Source organism: Chrysoperla carnea, chromosome 4 (genome assembly GCF_905475395.1).
Source record: "Chrysoperla carnea chromosome 4, inChrCarn1.1, whole genome shotgun sequence".
NCBI classification, from domain to species: Eukaryota; Metazoa; Arthropoda; class Insecta; order Neuroptera; family Chrysopidae; genus Chrysoperla; species Chrysoperla carnea.
In genome coordinates, this window is record NC_058340.1 from 38,098,682 (window position 1) to 38,107,227 (window position 8,546).

The window sequence follows — 8,546 nt, forward strand, 5'->3', positions numbered from 1 at the left end:
AAAATATCCATAGTACACACATATGAATATGTTTCTTGGATTGAAAACTATTAAATTTTTTTATATATTTTTTTATGTTATATATAAAAAAAAATTTTATCTTTTAGTAAAATCCTCTTTTTATGAGAGAAAATGGTAAATAGTATTCTGTTTGAAAATCATTTAAAGGAAACTTACCATTTCACTTAATGGTTGTCTAAATACATTTTGTGGATACTTGATTTCGTCATGAAAAACTATTTTTTTTAAACAATTTTGCTAGTACTCGTTGACCAATTGAAAAGAATAGTTTCTAATACACCGATGAAGGAGGCATACTCGCGGAGACTTTACGGTGAATAGACATCTTCGTGGTGAATTTCTGCAACTGAGGTTAACCTTCAAAAGTTAAAATCACATACGAATATTTATACAGAAGGATGCAATTTAAGACATGCTCTTTCTTTAAGACTATACTTTCCACCTTGGAAACGAATCCTTCATAAATGCATAATGAGTCACAACTTTCTAAGGAACAAGATTACCCTAGTTTTTCAGGACGATAATATGATTATTTTTTAAATTTTCTTTTGAAATTAACACATATTCATGAAGTAGTGAAAAAAAATATTAAATGACATTTTCGGGGTGCATTTCGTCAAAAGATTTCTTTATAAGATTCTCGAATGTAGTAAGAGATCATGACTTATCAATTAAAGTTTTAAATGACAAAATACAAGCTGCATTTTTGCTACTACTGATATAAAAAAAATAATTACTAAGTTTGATTACACTTTGCTGTTAAAACATAGTGTTGTATGAAGTATAGTTGAATAACAATTTCTTTTAAAAGCTTGTTAAAAATCTCTTGTTGTCTTTTTTAACGTTTATTTTCATTTTTGCAAAAAGATTAAATAGTCGTTGTTGTAATCTAGTCCCGGAAAACAAGATTAAACAATCATCAAATTTTGGATTTAAGAAATGCAAGAAGAATTTGATATTTCTGTATAGTGCTTAATTTTATACCATCTCCATTAAATAATCTTAAAGGGTAAATCGATGAAATAAAATTTCTCACAAATTTGGTTGTCAAATTTGGCATCATAAACCTTGAATAAAATAAAAACTAAAAATTGAATCGTTCTATCAAACGGAGATCATCTATCCCTTACGGTTGCGAAGAAAAGCTAGGGACATAAAATATTTTGCATAAGGGTTCTCTGAAACAATGAAAGATAAAAAATAAGACCTTATTTAATACCATAACTCTTTCTGGGAATATTAAGGCAGTGGAATGAGGTGATTTTCCAAATTATATTCAAGCTATTTTAAAGTTTACACTTTGATCGATAGCCCCCTTGGCTAACTTTTTTATAAACAAATTTGTCTTTAGTTGGTTTGGAATAAGTAAGAGAAAAAATGTTTCCTTTAGAAAAAGGTGTAAATAAAGTTACTGTGAAATAATTTGTAAATATTTTAAATATTGCATAGATGCAATTTCCACTGTGGTAGATACAAACAACTGTCATACGTTTTTACGTAGGAACAACAAATGGCAAATAGTATTTCTGAATAATAAAAAGAGAAAAAAAAATTTCAAACAATAGTGTGGTACTTTTTTCAAACATGATATTTTATAATGAAGTTAACACTTTTTGTTTTACACACAAACTCACAAGTATTGTAATTGAAGATATGTTATGTCATAAACAGACGCGACCGCATATTTAATTTAAAAAAATTTATTTTCACAGCTTGATAAAAACAAAGTGTATTTTTAGAAGAGTATTATTTTGTACAAAGCTCAAACCTTATCCTTAAAATTATGTTTTTGTACCAGACCTTGTTTTATTCCATGGCATAGTTTTATAATCAAAGTAGCCTCTTGTGAAATTGTCTTCCTATACAATGTTTGGAATTGATAGTAAATACTTAGCAAGGGTAACCAAAAAAATATCTATTTAAAAAAAGATCAGTTAGTTATAAGAATTATTGATGGAAGCTTAAAACTTTTGAATAACCTTGTTTTTTGTTTTTTTTTTAAATTTATTTTTTGAAAATAACGATCGTATGAATTATTAAAATTTCATAGTTTGTATATTGAAATTATTAACGTGTGTATAAAAAATTATTTTAATTAATTAGAAAAACGCCATCTATGATCAGTAATCTGAAGTTATTTAGATCAGAATCACTTATTTGTTATTCGAGTGAAATAGTTTTAATTTCTTAGGTTACGGTGTTATACATGTAGCTATATTCATAGCATGTTGATGAGGCGAATCCATAAGATTTTGCCCTATCGAATATTATTTATTGCATATAAATTAAATTTAGTATAACGCCTCTAGAGGTGTTTTCACTTCTATAAATACGTTAACCATGGTTCAGCTGTTTTTATCGCTAGTTGTTTAATATTGAAACTCTCAAAAAAATACACCAACAAAAAAAAAGGGTTTTACCTCCGTTTATTTGACATATACGCCTACAACAGAGGCCACCCACAGCATTATTTGTTAATCTGTATTTACTTAACTACATACATATGTATAACTACATTTTGATGTGGGTGGATTCGGTTACTTCGTTCTTATCCAAGCGACGACAATGTGATCAATTCTTCCGCCCTCATTAATTTTAATGATTCACACTGCTACTGCCTGGATTCGAACCCGCAACCTAAGTCTAAATAGACAAACAGTCAAAGTCTAACGCCTAAGACCGCTCGGCCATTTAGGCTCAAAAAAATGTGAAACGCTTCACGATTTTGCGAGTCATACATGCTAATCTACTTTGTATCGTTCCAATTTTAGTATATGTACTGCCGAAGCAAGGTTTTTTTGAAGAAGATAAAAAAATACACCATGCCAAAGAATAACAGTGCAAAAAATAGAAAATTTTTATGGTAATATTTTCATAAATACCAGCTTTTTTTGTATTGTAGGGTCATTTTTAAGATCATTTAGGGTATCTATTCTTGCTTATTTTAATAGAAAATTAAAATTTTTCATTAAAAATTCTATAATTTGTTATAAAAAAATTATATTATATTTTAGATCTCTGTTGAATGTATTTGTTTTCTAAAAAATGTTAAATGTTCTATATTTTTTTGTGTTTAACCTTTTTTTTTTGCGAAGTAGATACTTACAGCTTGGCCTCAAGTTAAATGGCTTACCCCATATATCAGTTTTACAAAATACAAATCAGGTTAGTAATTTTGAGAAACAAACAGACAGGTAAATAGACATCCGTTTTATATGTAATAGAACACATAAATTTGTTTGCTTATGGTTATTTAAATGACAAATTTTATGAACATACATGACGTGATTGTTATTGTGATTTAAAATTGTTATATCTACATGATTTTCAATAATTTAATGGATCATAAATAATACCTAAATTCCTCTTCGATAGTATATTTTGCAATGAATGGAATTAGGCACGTATTCGATTCAAATAACAATTCTACATATATTTCAATACATCGTAGATACACTACATTAAATCCGTTTTCCCATACCAATTGTAGTAAAATAATAGGTAATCGATTTGTTTCCTTATGAAAAAAACTTCTTTATAAGACTTCAATATTATGAAAAAATAACAGTTACCAATTTGAACAGAGCCCCAAAAAGTAACGATATCGTAATCACTTCGCTCTTAAATTTGAAGAACAAGAAATATGTAAACCATGTGTCTAAATTAGGATATTTATTCAAATTTTTGAAAAAAAGTTAAGTTTTCAGCATGAAAACAATCCTACAAATTTCTGTTATTAGTTTTACTTTAAAACAAGTGAAATTTACAAAATTTAAAAAACCCCAGACAAATTTTTCGGGTACGGAACCCTAAACTCACATTTGAAACATATCTAAGAACACTCTCCATTAAATTGTCGTATTTAGAGACTTTTCCAAACTGAGCCGATTTGGATGATCATCGCCTATATTTAGTATTTTCGGGTATGGAACACTAAATTCGCACTTGGTATGGAACACTAAGAACACTCCCCGTTAAATTACCTTTCAAACAAAATCATAAAAGTCAAAATCAGTTCATCTGTTTAGGCGCTACGATGCCACAGACAGACACACACACATAGCGATCAAATTTATAACACCCCTTTTTTTAGTTCGGGGGTTAAAAATAGTTTTAATTATGATACAGACATTTGGTTGCTGCAAACAATAACATAATAAGGAAGCAATACTTCCTCATTTACAGTTATGCATTACATGAGCAGCATGAGACGTAATTCTGTCTTCACGTGATACATAGGATACGATGCAGTGCAGTAATATATAATCATAAATAATAAATTCACATGGCAAGTATGACAAACAGTGAACTGAGTTTGCTTTTCTATATTGAGTTGACACTTTGACACAACTACTTCAAAACACACAAGAAGAAAGAAAGTTAATTTTCCGAAGAAAAAACACTAATCTTGGATCTTTCGATATTAAATTTAAGTAGTCCTAGCATGTTACAAAAGCTCATTGAAGCACAACAAAACTTATGAAGGTATAAATTTCATCGTATAAAATCTAGTAGTATTGGTAACAACTTAAAAAATAATATCTCTCCCATATATTTTTATTTATTTACTACGTGATATATTCTCTAATAATGATGAAACTGAAATGGTTAAAAATTTAAAAATGGTTAAAAATCATTTTAAAATCAATACTATCACCAATTAATTTCTTTATGAAAAATGATTTCTTTATGAAAGTCGCCATTAATTTTAATCTAGAAATCGATTAACGTTAACTCCCAAAAGTAATTGTTTATAGGAATTTACTTTTTTGATAGAAGTAATCTCTATATATTATAAATGCGAAAGTAAGCATGTTTGTTTGTTTGTTACGCCTTCACGCTTTAACTAGCGAATGATTTTTAACGAAACTGTGCAAAAATATAGCTGATATATCAGAATAACACATGCACTATAATTTATAAAGATATATTAAAAAAACAATTAAAAAAAAAAATAAAACAAGTGAAAACAAACAATTGACTGAGTTAATTGTTGAAATACCATGCATAGTCAGTGTTGATTTCTTTATCACGTAACACATACAAACATGTGACACATACATAACTAATAAAGTATAGTACATATGTAAATGACTTTATAGGTTTCTGCATTACCGACCGACATTTAGTGTATAGTTTGTACACATATTATAAAATTTCCGCCTAATTGGCGCCCTCACGGGTAAACAGTGATGTTTACGAAAAATGTTTCAAACAAAAGTTGTTTAATTTTTGATAAGGAACAATGTTTACATTTAAACTTTTGTTCTATCTCTAACGGTGTACAAGATGGGTCCTACGGACCCAAGACCCAATTGTCCTATGATGCTCATTTACGAACTTGACCTCACTTTTTACGTCCTGAGTACGCTGTAAAAATTTCAGCTCGATATCTTTTTTCGTTTTTGAGTTATCGTGACCACAGACGGACGGACGGACGGACGGACGGACAACCGGAAATGGACTAATTAGGCGATTCTATGAACACCTATGACAAAATTTTTTTCCTAGCATCATTATTTTTAAGCGTTACAAACTTGGGACTTAACTTAATATACTATGTATATTTCATATATGCATGGTATAAAAATGTAATTTAATTTGACATTTGAAATTACCATAAATTACAGATTTCTGTAAAAATAGTCAATATAAAATATTTCAAGGCCATCTTCTCTGATATACTCAATGAATAATTACTATTAGTCATCTAAAAAAATAATATATTTTACCTGTGTAAAACAATCCCTACCATTATTTCGAGTATTATAGAAAAGGGATAAGAGGGAGCAATCTTTATGAATATTTACTTTTAAAACCAGCAAAGCGGGTGGGTATCGCTCTAGTTATTGAATAAATAATATTAAATGTTGGTGAATTTTCCAGATATCAGTTTATTACTTCGAAAATTCATTTTTCAAGCAAGCAGAGTTTAAGAAAAATGAGTTAGGTGAGAACATAGTGATATTCTTCGGCTTAAGTAGAAAAAAAAATTTTATTCCTCACAGTTCCCTCTTTATTTAATTTCTTCATGAATTTTCTTATACCGACATTAATACAACAGTTGGTATTATCTATCAGTAAATTAAGTTTGGTTCTCAAGAAAAAAAAGTGCAGATATTTTAAAACATGGGTTTAAAGAAGGAAGGTAGTTTATGTTTTTGAATAATATAGAACATTTCAGTGCAATGGTAATTTCGGAAGTCACAGGATATTAAATTCAGAAGTGTTAACATTGCTTGAAGTTATTGTTTCATTTGTTGTAAAATAAATGATTTAACATTTTCTAACGCTTCCAAACTTCATATAAAATTTATTTATTTCTCGCCCATTCAATCCTTCGTACAATGCAGAAAGGGTTAGGAATATTGCAACAAGTGGAGCTATTAAAGTTTATTTTTTGAAGAGATACAGCTGATTAAAATTTTGGTTTAATATTGTGAATAGGAATTTTTATTTCATACTATTAACGAGCATATATTTGTCGTAGAGGTACAAATAAATTAATTCTGTATTACCAAAATTATATGATAAAAAATATTTTAACTTCGAATAAGTTTTAAATATTATTTTCATACGCGTATATTTTATATATTTTTTATTTTTTGTGGATATTATTTTTATTATAAAAAGTATTTGTTTATATGTATTAATAAATAAATTTATCTTCTTGTACATGTACATGGCAATGCATTTATTTATGGTATACTGGCTTGATACTCATCCGTTTCATTGGGCTTAAAAGTAAAAACCATCGCTTTATAGCCTCCAGCTCTCTTATTCTCACTTATTCCTTTTCCATAACACTCGAAGGATTTGTTTTACGCAGCTAAAATATTTGCACAATTTTCGATTTTTTAAAGTGTAAAATAGTCATATTTCATTCAGTATATCAGAAAAGAAGGTCATGAAATGTTTGACATTTACTGTTATAAATTTTTTTAGAAATCTGTAATTTATGGTTTCAAATGATGATAATAGATTTGGCCGTAAAATGTCAATATATATACATATCTTAGTTGAAATCCCTATATATAATAAATGTGAAAGTAAGGTTTGTTTGTTTGATACGCTTTCACTCAAAAACTAGCTCATACATCAGACACATAACACATGAACTATATATTCTGATATTTACATTCGCTAGTTTTTAGTGAAAGCGTAAGAAACAAACAAACATCCTTACTTTCACATTTATTATATATAGGGATTTCAACTAATAAGATATAATATACAATTATTATTTTAAAAAGAAATTGTTCAGTTCGCAACGTTATTTTTTATTTTGTGGTTGACCCTTGTAATAAAAGCAACAACTGGGATGTTATTTGTAATAAGTATAGAATTTTGTAGAAATATTGGGTTAGTACATAAAGATATTATTTCTTACTTGAAGTTTAATTGAAGATTTTATAGACTAGAAGTTTTAATGAATAATGTGTTTTATGTCTTATAAGGAGGTTGAAAATGGTATATAATGATCTCTTAAGTCGATTATTCTATGAATGTTGTATGTTGTCTCGATGTTACTCGTTTTTATAAACCTTCCCAGTATAGGAAGTTATTGTAAAAATTTTCGAAAATGAAATGTGAAATGGTAATTTCTGAAGACATATATTAAAAATCGAAATTTTCAACATATATTTACGTTTCATGGTTAGGGCGAGGCTTTAATACCAGTTTGGAGAAGATATGTGTGTGTGTGTGTGTGTTTTTTTTTTTCATCATGGATATCGCGAGAACAAAACGTGATATGACTTCTTGGAGGTGTCAATCGAAGCGTATAAACGACAAAATGATTCGAATGAATGAATTTCATAACATTCGGTTGAGTCGTTTCGAATCGGTCGAATTTTTTTTATAACTATTTATTTTGCTGGGAAGTTATTCATATAGACCACAAGGGTCCCTCGAGACCATACCCTCGGCTTGTTTATTTAAAGGATTGGTTGGAAGCTTTTTTGGTGATGCTATGAAATAGTAATTGTCTGGTTTTTTCGCGAAATCCAATTTTTATGAATGGCAGTTGCTTCTATTTTAAACATGACAGAGATCCATTCATTTATATTTTTCTCAATTCTCTGCAAAATATCTTAAGTTACTTTTTAGAGTTACTTTTTTCGGTCAGTCCTTTTTTAGTCACATTTTCTTCACTGATGAAACTTCTCTCTTTTCTGTTCAACTTTATTAAATCTATATTAACAAGTACCTTAGCAATATATGCAAAAACTTTGCTTTTTATTAAAATTTCAATTTCACTAATAATGTTTGAAAATTTCTTAAAACGAAAATCAATAGAGCGTCCTATCATAAAACGTGCATTAGGTCCAAAAGTTGTCAAGGAATATTCTTTTTAGAATTTTGTCGTCTATATAATTATTTTCTTGGAATGTGCTAATAATGATAAAAATCGTATATATCATTTTCTTATCCTATTTTTTACATTAAGAAAAAATGTAATTTATTCCAAATATGTGCAACCAGAAGATATTTTGGGTTTTTTTATTTAAATGTTACAATATTGG

The 8,546-nt window shown here is 28.2% G+C and overlaps 1 pseudogene; it reads right to left on the reverse strand.

Moving 5' to 3' along the window:
* Nucleotides 1-2,722: 2,722 nt before the first annotated feature.
* On the reverse strand, nt 2,723-2,812 carry LOC123299402 (annotated as a pseudogene).
* Between the last annotated feature and the right edge of the window lie 5,734 nt (nt 2,813-8,546).